This window comes from Stegodyphus dumicola, chromosome 2, assembly GCF_044657685.1.
Source record: "Stegodyphus dumicola isolate Sdum_Otavi_A_Nest chromosome 2, ASM4465768v1".
Lineage (NCBI taxonomy): Eukaryota > Metazoa > Arthropoda > Arachnida > Araneae > Eresidae > Stegodyphus > Stegodyphus dumicola.
Window position 1 is genome coordinate 52,592,987 of NC_140769.1, and position 25,108 is coordinate 52,618,094.

General features: G+C 31.9%; 1 long non-coding RNA gene across 1 annotated transcript; it reads right to left on the reverse strand.

Annotated features, from left to right (window-relative positions):
* Positions 1-12,537: 12,537 nt before the first annotated feature.
* Positions 12,538-18,471, reverse strand: LOC118196535 (uncharacterized). Its single transcript, XR_004759433.2, has 2 exons — positions 18,131-18,471; positions 12,538-12,815 (listed from the first exon to the last, which is right to left on the reverse strand). It is a non-coding gene; the product is annotated as an uncharacterized LOC118196535 (long non-coding RNA).
* Positions 18,472-25,108: the final 6,637 nt, after the last annotated feature.

Below are 25,108 nucleotides of genomic sequence, written 5' to 3' on the forward strand. Positions count from 1 at the left end.
ATGTTAAATTTCTGTCTTTCCTTTCCATTTTTGATTTTAGCATTTTTTGCGAATTTCATGCAGTTTGCCACTCTGCTTCTGTTTGTTTATTTTTTTCATAAGGTGTATTTTGAATTATATATGGGATAGATTTTAAATTGAAATAATGCAATACAATAATACTGAAATACTGTTCTTATGAGGTAATAATTAATATTGAATACAATAATATCGAATTAATTACAATAATATTGAAATATTGTTCCTAGGATTTAATAATTAAATTCTAATATTAAATGCATATATATGTATATATGGGTGTGTATTTAATATTAGAATTGTGGACATTAAACATTGTTTATATAAAAATATACGTTAATGGTAATAATGTTAAATACGGTGTGTGTATGTTACCCGCAATGTTTGAAATCCGGTATTCTATGGCATGGCTAAGCATTGTATATAATGCCTAAAACTAACCTACAATGTATGAAACGATCCGTATTTCACACATTTCCTAGGCATTCTATAGAATGTAAAATGACAAACATGCAAGATATGAAATACATTTCTGATTCGTTTCAAAAACCCAAACTACTTACCAGGAGTTAATAAATGATGTAAAGAGGCCAAAATGACCACTAAGAAGAGACCACGAGACTACCTGCTGCTAAATCGCTAGAATGTGATGTTTGTGGAAAACAAAATTACATTCATTTATCATCTTAAAGAAAGCGTTAGTGCTATACAGTATTAGGTCACGGACTCTAAGTTATTTCCCGTGCTTCATGAAAACTCATGTGAGTACTGGACACGGACGACGTGACAGAAAGTTGAAAGAACTTTCAACCAAGTACAAAAACCTTGCACGTAATGATACTTAACTGTGCAACCACCTTTGTGAGCCCCTTCAGAAAAAACGAAAAGGTATTAAAAATAGCATTGTTGTGAAACTTAAGAATTTTCTGAATTTAATTTCCGTTTTCAGGTAAATCTTACTGATTCTCAGTCTCAGCCAGATAGAAAATGCAAATTTATTATGTTGTATCAAGATCATCTCACTATATTTTTTTACATACTTCGAATAACAGTTGTCATTCTATAGAAAGCCTAGGTTTTATATACAATGCCTAGGGAAAGTATGTAAGAATTCTCATATTTCATACTTTGCCTATTTCGTAATTTGCCTAAAATCGTCCGGCATTATATACAATACCTAGGCATTCTATAGAATGCCAGCTTTTAATACTTTGCCAGTAACATGTGGATAAATATATATATATATATTTATATACATAAGCCATACTTCAAGTTCATTCTTCCAAATATCTTTCTGAAAAAACTTTCATTTTTTAGGAATTCCTATGTATAAAATTCCTTAAGTATTAAGTAAAGAGATCTACAAAGACTTTATATTTGAAAATAAATAAATCCTTTTTAGAAAATAAACAAAAGAAACTGGAAAAATGTGCTTACATTTTTAAGACTACACAGAAACAAAAATATCTATATTTGCGCTTTCCGCGTTGCAGTTTTACCTTTGTTTTCAGCGCCATTAAAGTTTCTTTTCCGCGTAAAATCAAAGACTAGTCTTCTAATCCTATTTTAATTTTCTTTATGGAGTTAAACGTTACTAACGCTGCAGTTCAAATTTATGCCGGAATGAAATGTAAAATCAAAAATGTTTTTATGAATTCTTGGGATTTCAGACGCGACTTCTGTATTTTATATTTTATACTGTAGTAAAACAATATACTCTCGTAGAAGTGTTACAATCTAGGATTCAAGAACTGAAGTCTTCTGGCCTATCATTTGTGGCTATTTTCATTTCGCTCAGCTGCATATATCCCTAACCGTGAATTTGATAACCATGAACTATTTTATGCAATAATTTTCATATCAAAAGCTTTAGAAATTTACATATAATATATGTATTTCTGCTCTTTTACCATCTTTTACTTCTCTTTCTTCTGAAATGTTCATTGTAAATCTGCAACAAAATAAATTTACACTGTAGCCTCAAAGCTACTAATTAAAGTAATTAAGCACATAAGACCTCTAAAATATTATGTTCGTTAATCAACTGAAAAAGGGGGGAAAGGGAACTTGATTTATTTTTAAAAGAAAATACCTAAAAATTAAAAGTATTCTTAAAATATTCGCAATTATTTTAGTAAACAAATCTTTTATTTTATCTCCTATATATTGTTTCAGAGATCAAGAAATGTTAAGGAGATATCAGACTGAAAATGTTTCGAGAAACTCAGGGTTGTCGACGCTGTTAAAATACATGAAAAATGCGCTAATAGTTTAGCCGGTAGAATTGCTCAAGATTTCTGATATTCACTTGTAACGCTCTTGAACGGATCTCCTGGTTACTTAGGGGTCCAAAAATATAAGGTTACATTCGGCGCATCCTGCTCCAGTAGTTTTTCAGCTTAATACGTTCCTATTTGTACTCTGGCGGAATATTAGGTTTTTAACTTAAGTTTCCAATTGAGATCTGTTTTATTATTATTTTTCGCAATGCGTTACTATTAATTATTCTGCTGATGAAGTTACCGTTTCCATACTCGGGTACATCGTTTTCGATATAAAATTGAAAAATAATATGTAAATATGTAATTAGTATGTAAGAGTATATATTTATCTTTTTTAAGTGAACAGAGTTTTTTTCATTATGTAATTAATAAAATGACATTTAAGATGATGTGTCTTGGGCATAATTTTTGTATGCATTCATTTTTTTAATTGTATAAAATATTCTTTTTAAATTTGTAACAATTATGGTAACATGTACTCATTCGTCTGTCTACTCAATTGAATGCAATGATTATTTCAAATACGGAGGATTGTGGTTTCCAGAGAAAATATTTTCCTTGATTTTATAAATATTTTATCGGAGAACTAACTGATAACGATTAAAATATGTCCTTTTTGTATAAACTGCAAAAGTTCCGAAAATAGACTGAAGAATTTCAAATATTTTACATGCCAAAATTAAGAAAGCAATTCTCAATAACTAGTGAATTACCAAATTATCAACTAAAATAATTAATCTAAATCTTCTTTAAATATGAAAATGTACACAAATTCTGCTATTTGATCAATAGCATTCAACAACAAGATTCTTAGTCCCGAGAAGCAAAGAGTGATCATAATCAAAAATGGTTCACAAAACAAATAATCAAAAAACCTGAAGGTCACGGCTGCTAGTTGGTCATCAGTGCGTTTCAACATGCAGCTTATCTGCAGTTTATAACTTACTTTTAACATTTTTGTGCATGATCAGCTTTTTATTCTTTAGAATAAAAATTAAATTTTTGTTTAGCTTGACGTGTAATACAAAAGAGCTATGATCAATTGACGGTTTCTGCATGGGGGATTACTATCAAAAGGCTTTTGGATCTTTGGACGTTATTGTTTAATTTTGAATTATTGCTTGAGTTACATATTTACATCTCACATTACATTAATAACTCGTATTGGATAAATATGAGGTTAGCTCTCAAAAAATGTAAAACAACCCAGTTATTGTTATTAAAACTTTTCGGTTATCTATGTAGACTTTAGCTCAAGTTAGTCCTAGTATTATAGTTCTACTGTACATTTTTAGTGAAACTTCTGTTTTCGAATGCGTCAAAAAATATTACAGTTCGCCAAAAAAAATCTCATATTTTTAAAGAAATAAACCTTACAACAAAGCAAAAGTAACTGCAGAAACGTGCTTAAGTCTCCTGCGATTATAACCAAAAAAATCTGATGTGTACACCACATGACTTCCTTGTACGGAATATTAAATTATACGCATTTTTCTTGCATTTCATTTAAACTTATTGGATTGAATTAAATCTACTTCGTCGACAGCGCATAAACCGCAATAGAATAAATGCATTCTTTAAAATTCACTCTAGTATTTGTTTACAATAGCGACACTCTGACGCTAGATTCACTTAACAGTATTATATTTCGTTCATATTATAACTCTGAATGCACAAAATTTATATCATTCAAACAATTATCTAATCGTTGCCACATGCTCTATTCAAATACTATAATAAAGCTAGAACGATGTATAAAAGAAATTAAGCAAACAAAACAAAAAAACAGTTTTTCACAGACGATTGAGTATTTCTCATTCAATTTATTCAGTTCTCACTTCGCGACAAGGCAAAAATACATAAAAACTCAAAATATCTGTATTAAAAATTACGAAGTAAATCTTAAACACTTATTTCCTCGAAAAAATTCAAGAAAGGATTAAGCATGATTTAATTGGCAATAATAAATGAATGCGTTATCTTTGTTGTTGCGAAGCTAAGTTTCTCTAGATTGGCAACAAATCCACTAGTCTCCTGTTTCAAATGTAAACATCAATGGCCGCCATCAAATTAGGCTTAGAGGCACTTAAACTATTTTAAAATTGTTGATAATTCTAAACATATTGCATACAGATTTATTAAAGGCATAAAACCCTTAACCGGAAGATAAAAACAACATAATTCAATCATTTTTAAAGCAAAAAATGTACAATTTACAAACATATAAGAGTAAAGAAACTGAGATCACTGAGCCGGGAAACAGATTGGATATATGTTTTAATATATTTATATACGTTTGGTGCGGCCGTTTGCAACCAAAATACGAGATGCACATCTACATGTTATAGAAGTCCTATATACAAAATTCCAACGTTCTGAGGCTACTCGTTTTTGAGTTATGCGAGATACGTACGTACGTACGCACGTACGTACATACTTTCGTACAGACGCCACGAAAAATTCTCTTCAGAATTCATTTTAAAGCAGTTTTTTAGTTTTTTTGGAGGAAAAGAGTCTTTTATTCTGTCCTTACATACAGATATCACATAAAACCATCGTTAAATTGCATTCGAAAACGGTCAAAGTGGATATTTTCGTTGAAATATGCTGCCTGAAGCTTTTCGCGATTACAATACTTCCTTTTTACTTCGTACAAGGAAGTAAAAATTGCATTTTGTATTTCATCTACATCGGTGTTAGTATTCTTCCATGCTTCAAAGATATCGTATCTTGCCTTTTTATTATTTTCCTGACTGTCAATCAAGTCTGCCAAAGTTCCAGTTAAGATGGTTTAGAGCTGAAAGTCAAAAAGTCTTAAAGAAGAATCTTTCACGTTTCAGTCTCTTATCCCACTACTTGAAATGTTCCGGCATTTTACAAAAAATTATTCAGTTTCTAATAGGACCATTCTAGTTTAAGATATGAAATTGTATTCTTTTAAGTATGCAAAACACGGAAACAAGAAATTTCTGTGCAAATTTTCTATTACATAATACTTGCTGTTTTGTTGCAACTTTCTGGTTCAGAAGCTTAAGTTTCGACAGCAGAATTTTTGTTCTTATGCATCTTTAAATATTATTATGGATGATAAAATTTTTTCCTAAAAACATTCTATTCAAGTATTTTTAAAACTTGGTTTCAGTTTTCATTCACGGAACGAAAATGTATATATGTTTACGTATTTAAATATTTTAAAGAGTTATTTAGTACGAATGCAAATGACCTTTTGACAATATACTCATTAAAGTCAATTTCAATTGTATACATGCTAGTTTACATTTGATGATTAAAGTAAATAATTCCTATTTGTAATTAATAATACTAAATTTGCACACAAGTTAGTACCGACTGCACAGCAAATCAGTATAATGAATTTGTAACTTATTGCTTAAAACTATGCTATTCAATGTAGATTTTAAACTTTTAACTAGGTTAAACATTAATCTCTTCTGATTCAATTTATCTAGTATGAGAAAACTGAAATCTCTGATTACAGCATGGATCGTAGCTAAATGCACTGCGAAATAAAGATTACTTTAAATTGCTAACAAATAGCGTTACTTAGAAAGATTGAACTCATTTGAACTGACATTTTGTTTTTGAAAACACAGTGACAATGTGTAAAACAAATGAAAAATTGCTCAAAACTTTTCCGATGAATGTTCTTTGTAAATTAATTTAATTTCACAAACAAATACGATAGTCAATCTTTATTCCATTCGCTACCATTCCATCTACAAACTATAGAAGTCTGGTTTTAAGAAACGTGTTGTCGATTAGACATGCCATCTTGAGGAATGAAACTGTCTTCATTCCAATAATTATGTACGGCTTAGGAGCATGGGTGTTTCACGCGGCTGAGCTTGTGTGTCTTAGAAAAAAAATGGCTACAATTCAGACAGTCTTGACTATTGATGTTAACAGATGCTTCAGAACAGTCTCCACGGAGCTAATATCCATATGGGCGATATGTCCCCTCTTTCAGAATATTTAATATATTACGACATTTTTTTTAAATATACCCTGCACCGAGTAAATCTGTTTTGTATTATAGGAGTTCTCAAGAGGTAATATGATATCTAAACTGATATATCTAGTAGTGGATAACATCGCCTTTGTCTTTGCAGACAAAGGGTAGACTATGATAAATATAAATTAATTGAATATAATTCGGAATTTTCCAGAAGCCATTGCTATTAAATTTGCTTTAAATTGGGTAAAAATAATCCTAAAAATCTGGAGTACAATCACTACATGTGTGTACCGACAGTTTAATTTACAGTGACTTTACAGGCACTCTCCTGCCCAATCCACACAAATAAACTAATAGAAGATAAAAAAAAAAAAAAAAAAAAAAAAAAAGAACTTTATTTTGATTTCCTGGGAACCATAAAATTATTTTGAATTGGGTAAAAGCATATGTGGGTTTTAATGGAAATGAGAGGGCGGGCGCATTGTCCAAGGAGTCTACTACACAAAATGAGATTGGACTCATTGAGCTGCAGGGGTTGAAGAGGAAGGTCATGACTTTATGAAGTATTTTATATCTATAAATTATTAAAAGAAAATGGGAAATGTCCGGCAAAAATAAAAACTATAGGATACAGATAACAATAAGAAAAGAACAAACATTTTAACGACATTTTAACATTAGTGACATAGATTTAAATTAAATTTTAACGGGTCATGACAGTTTTCCCGCGTACTTGAAAATATTTAATCTTCAAAACTCCGACCTCTGCGGATTAATAATAGTCTATCAGCAATGAGAATTCTACTTTAATGTGTGTGATGTATTTGTACCTATAATTGGGAGAGCCGAAGGAATCTTTGGTTACGTGGGCGAGCTGCTCGCAATAAACAAAGAAGCCCTCTAAATAGTCTTATTAGTTGCTCATAGATGGCAGCACTATGTTAGAATGTTCTAAGTCATTAAACTTTACTGAAAAATGAAAATTCGAAATGATTTAAGCCCGAAATACGAACGCAAAATATTGGTATTGGATACAGAAATTATTTTTTAATTAACTTTTATAATTTTGCATTTGCAGTTCTATATTTTATCAGAGAAAGTGACAAAACACGCAATGAAAATTTTGGAATAAGCTATATGTGAATAATTATAACAGGGTAAATGTTGGTTAGTGTTATTTTGTAGTTTTTTATCAGACGAAACTGCTAAAAAATTTTAAATACGTATAATACTAAAATATAAATAATATTATGCATACGCAGAATGTTAACAGATTTTGCAAAAATATAATTCAAATATTCTATCTTCTCGATTTTTAAATTCGGCAAGTGCATGAAATACGCTTATGAAATCTTCCGGAAACTAATTTGACAATCAGTCTGGTTACTAAAATTTAGTGGACAAAACTCCTATATCGTTTTAAAATATATTTTATTCCTGCAATGTATTTTTACCTCTGATTTAGTTCAGTAGATAGTAAATAAAATGAAATGGGAAGAATGAAAATACAAATATTTATTCCTTTCAAAGAGTTCAAAGTTTTGCAGTTTCATATATTTATAACATTCGAGATGTTTTAATAATAAGGAATTTTGTTACATTCCACATTTCTTCATTCCTGGCATTTGTTAAGAATTTATGGCGGCCTAAATTTGCTTAACTGAGCACATGCTGATGAGTTGCAGCACGATGAAATCGCATGACGCGATAGCGTTATATATGTAAGCAAAGACTATCCAAATATTCTTTTATATATGAGTGGCTAGAAAAAATTTTTAAATTCTAAGCACTTTTTTTGGTTTCTTCGCAACGGCCAGACTGAGCTGGGCGTTAACGCTTTTCAAACGCAATATGGTGTTTTAAGGATTATGTAATAATTAGGAGCAAATGATAGTTATAATTAGATTGTTGTGTACGTACGCGCTCGTTATGAATTCAAGGTACACTTACCTAGAATAACTTGATGAAATTAATTTACCAAAAAATTTCCACGAAAATACTCGTACAGTCCCCACAGTATCACAAAGTACAATCAGTACTTCAAACTACTAAGAACATTAAACGTAACGCAATGCAAAGCGCACCTAAAAGACAAAACTCAAACAGATGTCTCAATACTCCGAATTCAGCTCTAAGCTAAAAACTGAGAAAATGATGTTCTCCTCGGTCTTATATGGTTTTCTCCTATCCGCTGAGAAAGCTCTAGTATCTTCCATTTCATGAAATTACTATAAGGTATATGAGGGATGGATACGATTATAGTTACATATAGGGATCAATTACATTTATTCATTTGCAATACAGTTATAAAGGAACCTGACCAAAGTCCATCCAAAAGGTCGTTACGGTTGGAGACTTTTGGCGATTTCTAGTCAAATTTGGGGACAAAATTTAGTCGCAAAAAACATCGCCAGATTGGGGGGATATCTGCCAGTTTAGTGAGACGGCCATTTACCTCCATGTTAAATAGACTTACCCATTTATTTCCTTATTCCATCTTATTTCCCCGGCAGAGCTTCGTCTTTTTCAAGCATTTCATGTTAGAGTGTACAAAAAGTACTACAATTCCACGTATAATTTCACCAAAATTATTTAGACTTACGCAAAATTCATAACAATACCTATTTACTTGTCCGAAAATCTAGTACAGAGATGACTCAAGTACTGTAATTATCCAACATATTCAGTGAAATATTTATTTGAACTGCTCTCTCTTTAATGAATACAGCTACCATGAACATCAAACGACATAGCGTTAAATCCGATACCTTACTTAGGAAGTAGAAGTGAAACACCTGTTCTAAACGAACGTTTATATTTTAACGTTTTTCTAAGCACATTCGAGTACAGCGCCAGCGGATAGCGATCAGGCTGTGCTATAACTTGTAAAAATTTTGAAGTTTCTGTGTTAGGAAACGACATGGTGTTAGTGATCACAGGAAATTATGAGCCACGAACATCCTGTATTTTACTGAAGTCAACCCTCAAAAGAGCTTCTTTTCAGTAGATGATTTTATTTATAGAATGCCCACTAGGATCCTGCTAAACCGGTCAGAACTGATATCCACCAGCGGCCGAGTGGTAAAATCACTGAACACTGGTATTTCCGTCCGAGGTTCAAATCCCGCGAAAGAGCTGGCTGCATGGACGTTTTCCCTTGTGCACCGTATATACGAACCAGTATCCCTTAGAAAGTCCTCCACGAAGGCATCCTTCCTCTGAGGCAGATAGCCCTCGCTTGCTTTACCATAACCAAACCAATCATTAAACTTGATACATATGCTTGGTAATTTCGCACTACTGTTTTCTAGATTTGGTAGCGCAACTTTTTTTTCCCGGATAGTATCATGCTAAAAATTGGTTAATTTAACATTTAGCAGCTAATATTAATTTAAAATGCTGACTTTCGAGATTTAAGGAACTGAAACTTAAGTACTTAATATTCGCTGGTATTTTTCTCCAATTTCCTACTTTATGTTTTTTCCAAGATATTTATTCGATAATTGTAATTTCAGATATTTGCTCACATCTTCGGTTACCTTTTTGATTCAGCTACTCGCTTATACAAAGATAAAATAATATGTGGGTATGAGATAGCCCTTGTTCTGTCATATTTTCCTAATAGACAGCTAAATTAACTAGACAAAATTTCCTAATAAATTCCTAACAGATTCCTAATAGACAGCTAATTAAGTTAAATTGGCGTATAGATGATGTCATTATAGAGTAAATTGTACTAATTAAATTTTCGGCTAATTTTAGTTTTATGTATACAAATTTACTAGGTCTGGTAGTTTTATAATAGTCTAATGGTCTTCAGTAATAAATAGAAATAATATTAATTTGGAAGAGCATGAATAACGAACGCTGAGAAACGTTACGTTATTATTACACGACTTTGCAATAACACAATAAAAGTGCTTCAAAAATCGCAATCAATTTCATGGACAAAATGTTTATATTGATGAAACTAACACTTCTGAAGAACACAGTTCATAGGTATCAGGAAATATATTTTAGTGCGTTCTCTATCGGTTATCGTATTTTTTAAATTCATATAGTACCTAACATGACATTAACTACGTTAATGCAGTTCTCTGAGTTCAGCACTCATTTGATATATTTGTAATTATTATTAGTGCATAATATGAATATATGAATCCGCAATATTGCCATTATAACTTGCCATTAGTGTTTGCATAATGTAAACGCAACCTATATAGATGCACAGTTTTATTAACATAATTTGTAATTTCTTTTTCTTCATGATTTGTAATGTATCTATATACAACTGTACCTATATTTATAATCTGTCCTTATTATATTTGTATGCCTAACGTATATCATAATAGTGAAAAATTAACTAAAATGTGTATCGAATTAGCAGAAGTACATAACCTATTACCAATTTGCAAAGAAGCCCTTGGTAATGTAGCATCTACAGCATAAGTTTTATTTTTAAATTTACTTGCTTATTTAACAGTGACAGGACCTCCTTACAAGCAACAGCAACTTTGCAGCGCTCAAGATAAGTGATCGTCCTTGTTTTAGTGTTCTTTACGTATTCAATTCTCGAAGGACACACTACTAAGCTCAATATTTTTTTTTAATTCCATCGATGGGATCCAACAGGCTGAACAGCATGTAAATCAGTGAGCCAGCTTTTCTGTCAATGGCGTGAAAAAAAAGTAAAAGTACGTTCTCTATCCATTTATGCATATATTCCCGATATATTCTTTTCAATCGGGAAACATTTTCCAATGCAGTGTGTACTTTTCACTTAGTCAGTATGTATAATCTTCACCTATACACCTGTTAATACACCCATAAAATCCCAGGCAATAAAATCAAGAACTGTCAGTTTGATGAATGTGGAAGCAGACAACATTCCTTTTGAGCTCCTTCTGATTCAAAGATTAGAAACTGCCTTACCCTAATACCCACATAGCTTTAAGATAACTTGTAACGTATTGAGATAACTGTTTACCTATCATTGTCACGTCTCAGAACTTGAATAGCACACAATCTGTTCAACCCACATATGACCTTTAAGTAAGTCTGCTTCTTAGTGGAGTTCTTTAAAGTGTCTAATATCAAGCTATTTATTTAATATCCAGATAGAAGGTATAGGTACTTTTTATCTGCTTTTCCTATCTTTCGAAAACTTTGCGTTGATGCAGATGGCCATCTGACCGATATTTATTTCACACAAATTCTGGTCGAAATTTATAAGACAATATGAAATTAAGAACCTCGTGGCTCTTGCAGATTGTAAATTTATTGGTTCTCACGGGACCTAGTTTATGAAATTTCCAGTGAGACTCATTTTTAACTTCAATATAATCTTGCAGAAACAAAGGCAACGCTTCCTGCTGTTATCAGCGCATTTTTTTTTTTACTTGCAAGAAAACTATATTTGTAAACGTTTTCAATGAAATCTACAAAACTTTTTAAACATCGTATATTAAAAATACTTGTACTCCGTGTAGTTATCTAAAATATTCATTAGATTCCGTGTAGTACTTTCAAGAACCTTTTATCCAGTTTATTGTTTACAATATTTAATGTCTTTTTTTTTTTTTTTTTTTTTTTTTTTTTTTTTTTTTTTTTTGTAAAATGTGTTGCTTAAATGACATGTTGATCTGACTTTTAAATCCACAAAAAGACAGTTGGAAGCATAGCATGATATACTCAATAAATAAAAGGAAGATTTAACAAATAACTTTAATTCTTCGAGAGCTCTGGAATACCTTCGATATTAATGAAGGTATTCCAGAGTATCCACTTGATCTTGTACAGTATTCATTGCTTAGTTTTGTGAAATGTTTTACCTAAATGACCAGTCGATATCATTTTTAAGGCAATGGTAAAGCGAAGTCTGTAATAAAATATGATAAATGTCTGTAATAAAATTAACCTTTAACTAATAACTTTAATAATACGAGAACTCTGTAATAACCTCGACCTCGTTGTTCATAAGTGTTCAAGCAAATGATTTCACTGAATGGAAGACGAACACTCGGATTTTAAATTTAAAATTAGACAAAATTCAAACTGAGATTGAATTTGCTTTTGTGGAAAACCTGCATTACCAAAGACATTAACACGTATTGATAGATATGTATAGAGATTCTACATGAAATCCAAACTAATAAATCTAATTCAACATTAAATTTTGTCCAGGTTTAAGTATTTTAATATTTAATCTATATTCTAAAAATAGTAACATTTATTGTAGGGTATTAAAACACACAAAACAGTCACTTTTATCAATAAGTGTTTATTGATTGATTAAAAGATACATACAGATAACATTTAAAACTGTAAAATGGAGGAAGAAACATTAATATTTTAAACATCCATCCATAAGGATAAAAATGACAATGGTACGCGGAATTGACTAAAATAAATGCTCTAATACAAACTGCAAAAAAATTTGATCCTTTTAGATCTTGCAACCGCAGGCATATATCAGAACACAGATGAAGTTTGCAATCTTTTATGATGGGCATCGTCTCATTTTTTCTCTTTGAATTAGTAACCTAAAAAATGCAAATAAATCTGCTTATAAACTAAGAAATATTTGTCTCTAGTTTTATTTTCTGTTACCATTCTTTCCATACTAATTTTTTTTCATCATTTTTGTACTTTTGATGCTTTTAATTAAAAGTAGAGAAAAGTTCTTCCGGTTAATACCCATTGATAACGACACTCCAGAATTCAAGAATTACAAAATGATAGGGGTAAAGTATTTTTTTCTCTATTATTGCTGATTATTTACTAATGATGTTTTGCCTTCTAATGCCTAAAAATGCTTATTATACCTCAGAAAACTTAATAACAAAAAGACTATAAAAACATACATAAAACTTTAATTTTCATTAGAATATTGAATGATTTTGAGAGACCAGATTTCAAGTTTTCTTAAAAGCTTTGTTTTGTGTTCCCAAAAAACTTCAAAACGTAATGCATTATAATACAATCTTATCCATGTCATTAATAGTAATGAAAAAGGCCTACAAACTCATCAATAAAATAAGGCATTTTCTTTCCAAATTTGTTTTATAAACATATACGAAGTTTTCATTAAGATTATATTTGTTCAAACACGACCAGAAGAATTTTTCAAAAATTTTAGGCGCAGTGGCTTCTTAATTAACAATTAAATTAGCACAATAATTTATAATTAACTAATTTGAAGTTTAAATTACAATAACAAAACGCAAGCTATGGATATTTCAAACTGCAATTGATGATTTAATTTAAATCATAAAGTTATTTAATAGACATAACTTTTCTAATGTATGTATAATGTTAGCTTAGGTTTCGAAAAATTTGGAAATATTATATTAGTAAAGTGTTATTTCGCAATAGCAAATAACACATTCATTTCCATATTAATATGATGTTAATTCGCAAAAACGAATAACACTTTTATTTCCTGGAGTTATTTATTTTATAACTGGAAGCTGCAAATAAATTTTATTTCTGGTATGTTTATTAGCAATAAACTGTATACTCTGTGACATTAATTAAATATGATCTCACGGATTATCAGAACTTTTGAGTATTCGAAGTAGGGATGATCCTAACGAGATCTCATGTATTTTATATTTGATTGAAAACAATCTATACTGATAGATATAAAACCTGAGTACGCAAATCAGAACAGTCATCATCTGCAATTATTTGATCAAATATGGCTACATCTTGCCCGTTTATTTAAACGATTACATGCAGAATTTTACCTTTTGATCTGTATAATAGTCAGCTCGATATGCTCCTGTACTGACCAGCCAAAATTCAGTTCCCACACAAGCCTAAAAACTCCATTGTACCGCCTATTCTCAAAATAGTGCTATATTAGCCAAATATAAGACTGTCTTGTAGATATAAGACAGTCTTATGAGTAAGTAAAATCCTATTCTGTAAACGTTCTTCGTTTTCACATGAAAAAGAAATAGCTGTCCTTTAAGATATTCTCATATGAACGGTTTATTTTACTATGGCAAAGCACTCCCAGATATCTGTCTAATGATAGAGAGACGTTCGTGGAGGACTTTCTAAAGGAAACTGGATCATATATCCTTTACATAAGAAGAAAGCTACGAAAGCGCCCATGTAGCCAGCCCGTTTGCTCAGATTCGAACCCTGGACTGAACTGCTAGTGTTCAGCAACTTTACCGTTCGCCCGCTAGTGAACCTTACATGAATTAGTTTGATAATATGACTCATTTGTACTAAATCTAACTAAATCGTCTCAATATTATACTTTGAACTTTAAACTGAATAGATTCACAAAACATTAGAATACGTGAGAGTTAATGCAGGGAGCTTCAGTGATGACTGGGGAAAAAAAAGCATATAACTCAAAAAAACTCCCTTTAGAAACCAATTGACGCATACTATAAAATAAATACTTCTCATATCTTGAAGAAACGATTTATATAGTGTGTAGTCTAAAATAGTATTAGTTAAAGTAATGGTAAATTTATTTTGAATTTCGGGAAATTTTTGCTATGCATGTCATGCACAGTCTTTAAGCTATATTTGAGAAACTTGAGTTTACCTACAATAAAGTAACTACAATGTATCGTATGAGATCGATTGCAAGCCTCTACAACTAGCAACACAATCTAGGAAATTATATGGGATAGCTAAAACCGTTAAGAGCAAATGGGTAGAGCGTCATCGATTTAGTACAAAATGACGCATTTCATACATCAGCAACTTTAATAAAAACACTGAAACATAAATTCACTTGCACCCGATCGCATGAAGAAATATATCACTAATTGGGTTGAGATTATTCTAAGGGGGATACAAATTAACTTACAAAGCTAACGCGTCTCGGCGAGGTACAATTTAATTTATAATAAATTTGTATTGCAGTAGGACATTATGAAGAAGAGTAAAACAACACAAAATAATGATCTAACGAAATGTTAGTACTAATAATTAAATAGGCTCAGTATACTTATCATCAGTATCAATACTTATCTTTATTCCAGCTTAGAACTTCCTGATAGATGTTTTGCAGCTTTTCAGGTGTCACATTACGGGCATGCTTGAATAATACAATCTCCACATGTCTATTTCACCATCGTCTTTCTTATCATTCCTGCGCAAGTCTATTGGTTTTATTTGAATTACTTCATCAACGGAAAAGTTTCTTTGTATAAAACTGAAGCTATCATTGCTTCACCTTTGTTCATCCAGACTTTTGTGTTTCCCTAAGTTTAGTTTTAAATTCTTAAACCTCAAATGTATTTAAGGGTTTAAAAATACATAACGTAAGATCACTGGGGTTCTAAAATCTGTGCTCTTATAGTTTCAGTTTCAGAACATGATATCAAAAATCAATGTCTCTACCCCCCATGTGATAACATTAAGCTTTTAGTACCATATTTTATTAATGATAATCACTGCATCGAAAATCATAGGCTAATTTTTAAAAAAGGCACAGGATCATTTTTCCCCTTTAAGTACTAAACTGAGAACTTTCTAAGAGATGATGAACGCAAAAAACGAAATGAATGAATAAATTTGAGGTAAATATAGGTTTTCTTTCAATATAAAATTTAGGAATAAACAATAATCAGCTTAACATTTATATAGCTAGATAGATAAATAGATGGATAGACAGGAAGATATATGTATAGATATAAACTTAGGCAATGACAAATTAATATATTTAAATCTAATACATATTCAATAACCAGTAGAAAGCTAATATAAAAAATAAAAATCGTTTGCTTAAACAATAAATTGCTGTGAATTAATAAACTGAGCCAGCAGGGAGATCAATAGTACATAAATGTTTAAATTTAGAATTTCCGATACGCAGACTCACGCGCTGGAGATAAAAAATTCTTTTCTGTACAACGTTGCCATGGCTCGCTTTGAAATCCTTGAGTTTGTTAATCAAATATTCGCTAATGATTTAAAAAATATGAAATCGATAATAAAACGAATTCCAAATTTCAAATTTGGGCTTCCATATGCCCATATTCGTAGGAGAATTACGTCATTCAAAATTCGACGGCTCTATGTACCGTTGTTTTATCACAATGCGAGAAATATACATACATTTATGCAAATTTTTTATTATTTAATTTCTTCAAATATAATGCAGCACATTTGGTGGCAACAGTATGAAAAGTGAAACGGACATTTATAGTGAACCACTGCAAAATCGCAAAACGAAAACAATAGTCCTTTAGGTACAAAGCCCCTTTGGACTAAAAATAGAAAATGAAAAAATGGTGCAAACAAAAAAGGTACAGCAAATAATAAAGAATAAAAAATGTAAAGAATTCACATCTCTTATATATCATCTTCTGGAGGTTGGTGTATCGAAAGATGCAAATAGAATCGCCTGTTTCTGAACTGAAAATGACGTACATTTACCAAATTTAAAACTACAGTAAACTACAAAGAATTGCAGTTTTTATCGGTATAATTATCTTTGTAGTTTATTGCAATTTTAGAACAAGTAAAGTTGTGCGGTCAGTTAAGAAACAGGCTTCTCCTTTTGCTTCTCTTGATACACCAACCTCCTGACCACAATGGGTCAAGAAATGAAAATTTTCATACATTTTATTCTTTATTATTTGTACTACCTTTTGATTTGAGACCTTTCTGCAAATTTGTTTTTTCTTTTTAAGCATTTGTATACTATTGATCTCACCACTAGATTAGTTTATTTATTCAGAGTGATTTCTTGCTGAAGCAATTTTTTTTTCATTGACTTGCTCCATGTTGAATACGTATTGTACTTAAATGTTTTAATTTTTCAATACTACTCAGTAAGTGCAAGAACTGCACTGTTAGTTGCTGCAGCTTGCAGCACATTATTGAATATTATTTATGATCTACTTCATTTGTATTGTATTAATTATAATATATATATATATATATATATAGTACGTGTGTGTGTATAAATAATACTGCCTCTGAAACTTTAAGATTACGGCCATGTCATACAATATTAGAGTTCTTTCTATTATGGTTTAGAAATGTATCCTTTAAGCATAAATATTTGACATAACGTCGTATAACCAGGGCTTAAATTCATCCAGAGTCCACTGGTATTCTGCTTCTGTACCTCTCTGTTTTTAAATGAAATCATGAAATTCTGGCCTCCCTCTGGAGCCCTAAGTGCGATTGGTTCCAGCATTATTTTGTACAAATGATTAGCGTTAACAGAATATTTCAACAATTAATCTAAAATTTATTTTAACGGTTAGTAAAACGGAGATCGATGATTATTGGTATTACTACTACATTTTACTTCGTTTCCTCTCAAAAAGCAAAATACATAAAAAGAGTAACTGAGGAACAAAGCCTCCATTTAGAAATATTGTCTCTTCCAGGAGGCTTTAACTGAATTAGTAGATAAAACGAATAAGGAGTTTATTTTTTAAAATGTTATTTAGAAACATTCTTTTATTGTCCGTGTAACATCTCATTTTAATTTATAATTTTTTATAATTTTTATAATTTTTATAATTTTAGCTTAATTTAATTTATAATTTCTCTAAATATAACTGATTTATAAATATTTGTAGTTATTCTTTTTACATTTTATTTAATTTTAATTCTTAATTTTTTTTTATCTATCATTATTCCTTTATTTATTTCTCTTTGAATTTAAAAACCTTTTCACGAGGCTCCGACACTTCTGATTTTATAAAATACATGCTTCACTCAATAACAAGTGTACGTATAGCATCGATAGTATTACTAGAAATTATACAGCATACAGAATACGTAAGAAATAACAACTATAACGTAAAGTTTTTTCAAAAATAATAAAAGAAAAGTGGTTTTGATGATTTAAATGAAAAAAAATTACCTTTTTTGCAAATTAAGCTAAACCCCTAAGATTTCTTTGACGGTATTTAATAAATCAGATCCGGCTTTCATAAGGGAAAAGCCATCAGAGCCAGAAGACTTAGGTGGTGGTGGTGGCGGCGGCGGAGGAGGGGGAGGAGGAGGTGGAGGTGGAGGATCATCGTCTGCTTGAGATAACCAGAAAGATAATGCCAGTAAGGCTAGAGCAAGAAACAAAACTGGACGAAAGCCTGCCATTCTGTTCACTTCACACTACTGGTTCTTTACTGGAACCTTTATATTTGTGGTCTGGAATGTTCTTTTGTTGATGATGTTCAAATTTCTGTGCATCGAATGTTTTATTCTTTTTATCCTATCTTTGAAATTATTGAGAGAGATATTATATGTACTATCCCCACGATTAAAGAATAGCAATGTAATGCTATTAATACGAGTGACGCAGCAATTTTCATTGGCATTTCTTTCAAAAGAAACAGGCTCTTCCATCCTTTCTTTTTTTTCTTTCAAATTCTCCTTGCTAATATGAAAATTTTCTGGAATATTCGTAAGAAAAACATGTGTTTGAAACCTGTTTCTTCTCTCCACTTCCTTAAATAATAAAAAATAATGGATCAAAATAAAGTGTAAAAAGGGTGTAATTTGATGCCTCTTTTTGTATCTGTGTGAGGTGTTTATTTTTTTACTTTCACAAGAGTTACATAAAATATCCCATGAAAAGAATTTTCAATTTACAAGCTTTTATAAAACTTTTACTTAATTCACTAATTTCACAAACTAAGCAAGTAGAACTTTACCGAAGTTCATGACTTAATGCACCCCGACAGAAATTAACTACTGAAATAAATATGATGAAACTAAAATAGTGTGTGCTGATATTATATAGAAAAAAAGTTAATTAATTAAATATAAAAACTATAATTAAATAAACATTAAACTAACCTAAACATTCTTTCTACTAGTGCCGGCAGACAATAAATTGAAATATAAATTTCTTATCTGCATGAACTATGAGGAATTGGATGATTGATCTAAATCATAAACTAAAAAAAAGCAAATTAACTCAATTCAAAGTTTAAACTTATTAATTCTATAGCCTGAAAATAAAGAAGATTAAACCTTCTCTGGTGCCTTGGTATAAAAATCAAAGCTTATGTTTTCCACAACTAATGCAATAGCAATTCAATATCAAATTCCATAAGAATGTTATTTTTCTTAAAAAAGTACTAAGACCTTAAATCACCCCCAATTAAATACACAATAATTCCTAACTCCTTAGAGATAGCTACATTTTTAATGAATTGATATGCGACATGCAATATCGCTACATAATCAATCCATTTCAGGAAAATAATAATATTTCAATAAATTCAACTATTACGCGGTAACCTGTATCAGTCAAAATTCCTCAGTAATCATCTAAATAAGTAGTTAGTACGACCTTTTTGTTTTTTACAAATCAAACCAAGTAAGTATTATAAAAGCCGTTTACTAATTAAGACACAATAACACGCCGAATAAATACTAATTCAGAAGTCAAACAACAAAAATCAGCGTTAATTTACAAAATTTTCACAGGACTAGTTTCGATGGTTTTACCGAACCATCATCTTCAGCTGCAAAACCGCAAATGAACAAGATAGGAAATAATGTTCAGATAAGATAAGAAAGCCTGGACAAGAATAAGCAAGTGGCGCCATCTGTTGGCGAAACCAGAACTAAAACATAATTTCTCTAAAAGCCGAAGGCAAATTTGGATTGGAATTAGGATCGTTAACTAGAACAGAAAGATTTTTATGAATGTGAAATGCCTCTAGAAAATCCAGTTCTCCAATGGAAGATGTTTTTTGAATAATTTTGGCAGCAGAAAAATTGAAAGTGTGATTTTCGGACCAACAATGTTGAGCAACAGAAGACTTCTGTGTTTCCTTTTTTCTAACATATGCCTCATGTTCTTTGACGCGAAATTTTAAGGCTCTCTTAGTTTGGCCAATGTAAATTAAACCGCACTGGCAAGGAATCCTTTAAATACCCCAGGAATTCATATCCGGAATGGGGTCCTTGAGTATAGAAGTTGGAATTTTATTGATGGGAGAGTAAACAACCCGAAAGTTAAATTTCTGCAAAATATGTGCAACTTTATAGCTAATTGATGGAAAGAAGGTAATGACAACAGAATTTTTATAATCTCCTAAAATAAGAGTGTGGCTTTTAGTGTGTTGAGATGAGAATTTTTTAACTGCTTGATTAATAATGTTGGGTGAAAAGCCCCTGTCAATAGCTATTGCTTTTAAATAATTTAGTTCTTCGTCAAGGGCTAGTTTGGAGGAGCAAACTTGAAGAGCACGGGAAACATAGGAATAAAATGAAGCTAACTTTTGTTTAGTCGGATGACATGATTTAAACTGTGGTGGAAGGCAAACCGAAGAAGGTTTACGGTAGACTGTAGTACTCAAGTTGGATGTGTTACGTGTGACCAGAATGTCGAGAAACGGAAGAGAATTGCAAGTCTCAAGTTCAAAAGTGAACTGAATAGCAGGATCAATAGAATTCATTGTTGAAAGAACTCTATTTAAATCATCTTTATTACCTTCAAACAGGGTAAAAGTATCGTCTACGTAGCGGAACCATGCCGGGAAGTTTAAAGTTTCAAACAATTTTGATTCATAATAATGCATGTAGATATCAGCCAGGATGGGACTGAGGGGGCTTCCCATGGCTAATCCCTCAGTTTGCTTGTAATATTTATTTTGGAAAACAAAATGTGTTTGTTTCAAACAGAGTTGAGTGAGAGAAATTAGCTCATCAATTTCGATGCAAGAGAAATGAAATTCGCGAAGTCTGGTTTCTGGACATCTTAATGCACCCTCCACTGGGACATTGGTGAATCTCTTGCATCGAAATTGATGATCTAATTTCTCTCACTCAACTCTGTTTGAAACAAACACATTTTGTTTTCCAAAATAAATATTACAAGCAAACTGAGGGATTAGCCATGGGAAGCCCCCTCAGTCCCATCCTGGCTGATATCTACATGCATTATTATGAATCAAAATTGTTTGAAACTTTAAACTTCCCGGCATGGTTCCGCTACGTAGACGATACTTTTACCCTGTTTGAAGGTAATTAAGATGATTTAAATAGAGTTCTTTCAACAATGAATTCTATTGATCCTGCTATTCAGTTCACTTTTGAACTTGAGACTTGCAATTCTCTTCCGTTTCTCGACATTCTGGTCACACGTAACACATCCAACTTCAGTACTACAGTTTACCGTAAACCTTCATCGGTTTGCCTTCCACCACACTTTAAATCATGTCATCCGACTAAACAAAAGTTAGCTTCATTTTATTCCTATGTTTCCCGTGCTCTTCAAGTTTGCTCCTCCAAACTAGCCCTTGACGAAGAACTAAATTATTTAAAAGCAATAGCTATTGACAGGGGCTTTTCACCCAACATTATTAATCAAGCAGTTAAAAAATTCTCATCTCAACACACTAAAAGCCACATTCTTATTTTAGGAGATTATAAAAATTCTGTTGTCATTCCCTTCTTTCCATCAATTAGCTATAAAGTTGCACATATTTTGCAGAAATTTAACTTTCGGGTTGTTTACTCTCCCATCAATAAAATTCCAACTTCTATACTCAAGGACCCCATTCCGGATATGAATTCCTGGGGTATTTATAGGATTCCTTGCCAGTGCGGTTTAATTTACATTGGCCAAACTAAGAGAGCCTTAAAATTTCGCGTCAAAGAACATGAGGCATATGTTAGAAAAAAGGAAACACAGAAGTCTTCTGTTGCTCAACATTGTTGGTCCGAAAATCACACTTTCAATTTTTCTGCTGCCAAAATTATTCAAAAAACATCTTCCATTGGAGAACTGGATTTTCTAGAGGCATTTCACATTCATAAAAATCTTTCTGTTCTAGTTAACGATCCTAATTCCAATCCAAATTTGCCTTCGGCTTTTAGAGAAATTATGTTTTAGTTCTGGTTTCGCCAACAGATGGCGCCATTTGCTTATTCTTGTCCAGGCTTTCTTATCTTATCTGAACATTATTTCCTATCTTGTTCATTTGCGGTTTTGCAGCTGAAGATGATGGTTCGGTAAAACCATCGAAACTAGTCCTGTGAAAATTTTGTAAATTAACTCTGATTTCTGTTGTTTGACTTCTGAATTAAGCCTTTTACTGTTCAAACATATGGAGTGATCGTAGTAGATAATAAAATAATAATACATACATACAAAAATGTAACAATAAACATATTTATTAATTTTCTAGGTTGAATAAATATTTAGGAAGCTGGGATAATAGCCAGTCTTAAACAAAAACTTTCTTTGAAAAGTATTCATATTTTAAATTGAGGGACATACAAACAGCCCTCTAAAGTAATATAATAATTTTATGCATTTCCTATCATTTAGCAATCGGTTAATTGAATACCTTAATAATATATTCTGTAATCATTAATTCAGTGATACTTTCTCTCGTTATACAATGAAGATTTTGTCATCTATTAATCTTATTTGTGAGGTAAAGTCTAACAATGAACTTTAAAAAATTATATTTCTCCTTTATTACCTTAAGTCCAAATGCATTTAAACATCAAAACAACTGAGCGTTCCTCATAAATTAACTTCCAAAATTCTAATTATTAAATACTAAAAAAGAAATAGAAGCGCAAAGAAAAATGTCACTCATGCTTAGCAGTGTCCAGAATTGATTCACTCACGAAAAATTTGCACAGGTCGCAGGATGAATTGTACAGTACAACAGACACCTGGGAGATTTCAGGATCCAATACAATTCACACACACATTCCATTTGACCGCTCAGAATTGTCCCATATAAAACAGAAGTTATGCGCTGCTGTCGGATACCGACCACGTGTGTTACTTGGCCCACGATCCTGACTAGCATTTACCACAGTTTCGATGCCCGAAGTGTCTAGGATAAGGTAATCCACTGCTAGGGCGCACGTGCAATGGAAACGGGACAAACACGGATTTGGTGCTGTCCTCTCCCCCAATTAATGATATCTTAAAACGATTTGCCGCTACTTAAACTACTAGTTTTCTATAAGGTCTTTCTGTCAGAAAAGGCTAGCTATTTAGACGAAGAAAGTGCCCTCATTTAGCATTTGCCTGCCTCGAAAGTTCGGCATTTATAGCCGTTTCTCTCCGCTTGAAATGGGGCCAAAGGCGAGCAAGCGATGCAAAATTTCTCCCTCCGTTTCTCTAGCTTGTAAAATCAGTGGATAGAGCAAGCCGCCCAAGATGCGAGACCCCCCTCACACACACTTTCGAAATCATCATTCCTTCGAAATCAAGCCAAATCTGAGTTTTACTTTCGCGCAAGTTCGAACGAAATTTCGGTCCTCCGAATGATATTATAAGTTCTATAAGTGTATTTGATGACACTGTGGGAAACAGCCCTCGAGATAGGCTTATTCTAGAGACGTCAGGAACGGAGGTTTTATGACAGTGCCCTAATGACTTCGAAGACCATTGGGAAATTACCATTGCTGCTGAAAATATTCAGTCTCAAGCCTATATTTAGGCTCGCTAATATAGATACTTGTAATATAACAACATAATATGTAATATATATATATATATATATTCCCATAAGATTATTTTGGAATAAATTTGCAGTGTAGTACCATTAGAGTTTGCCGATTTGCAACCTGAAACAATATGCTTCGCATTTAGATCTTTGCCCAGAATGGTTAGGAAGGAATATTCTAAGAGCCCCTAGAAATGCTGCTCTAGGAGGAGCAAGTCTGGACAGTAGCGTAGCAGATACTACATAACATGATATTTTTGTGTTTTGGAGCTATCCAAAACAAAGAAACCGAACTAAAAAGATGTTTTGATAAGAATTAAGACACTTTCTCCTTGATGTGTGTGTTTACCGTATCTAAACTTGATATAGTTATAAATATAAACCGTGTGACACAATCTTGGTTTCCCATTGGCACTTTCGTTGAAGACTTTTGTGTTCTGCGCAGAATTTGTTATTTTATTCTCTAGCTCTTTTGAGAGCGGTGTATATCCCACATCCTAGCCCATTTGCGTAGTAATGTTCGCCGCAGCTGGCACACATGGAATCAAAATCTTTATACTTGTGGCAATTGCCCGTTTCATGGTCTCGGTATTTCACGCAATGGAAATACGTATATCTGCAATAGTTATGAGCATGATAAATGTCTGATATTTGAAACATTGCAATGGGCCATAACTTCCCTAGTATGGGTTCAGGTAAAGCAGATATCTTACGTTAAAAATCTCTTTAGATTGATCAGTCTTGCTGAAATAAATAAAGGCACCTTTATAATTTCGGTGACTTTTACATATAATTAATAGATCGACATGCTCAGCTGCGAAGTTAACTTCCAAAAGTTCATTAGGTATGGCTTCAATGAAAGCGGATACGAGTAAGTTCTGGGAACAATTTGATTTCATTTAATTCTCAAGAAGATAGAAAAGGAAAACCAGTCTCCTTGTTGTCAAGGATAGCTGTGACAGTAAGATAATTCTTAGTTAAATAAAACATTTTAGTGGCCTTCAGAGATCTTGTTTTCCGTATCCTTGTTTAATATCATCACAAATGTTAGGCTAATCACGTTTGGTCCCAAATACCAATTGATGGGATTTTATGTTGGCAAAGAGAAAAGGAAAACTCTTGTTCCTGACTGGGGCATTTAAAATTTGAGCCGTAATCCCCTTTCCAAATTGGTTGGCTGTAGAGACGGTCGACTCAACAGACTCTATCTCTCTGCAAGGACAATCTCGATAGACATAGAAAGTAGCAGAGAAAAATTATCTCTTTGTAATTCGAAGTAATGACTTCTTAGACCTGGGGACGTTCCTGGGTAATGACTTCATGGTTTTTAACCCTTCCTCTACAAATTGTTCTATGATCGCAACTACCGAGGAAAAAAATATCGTCATCAGACTCAATTGATTTATCAC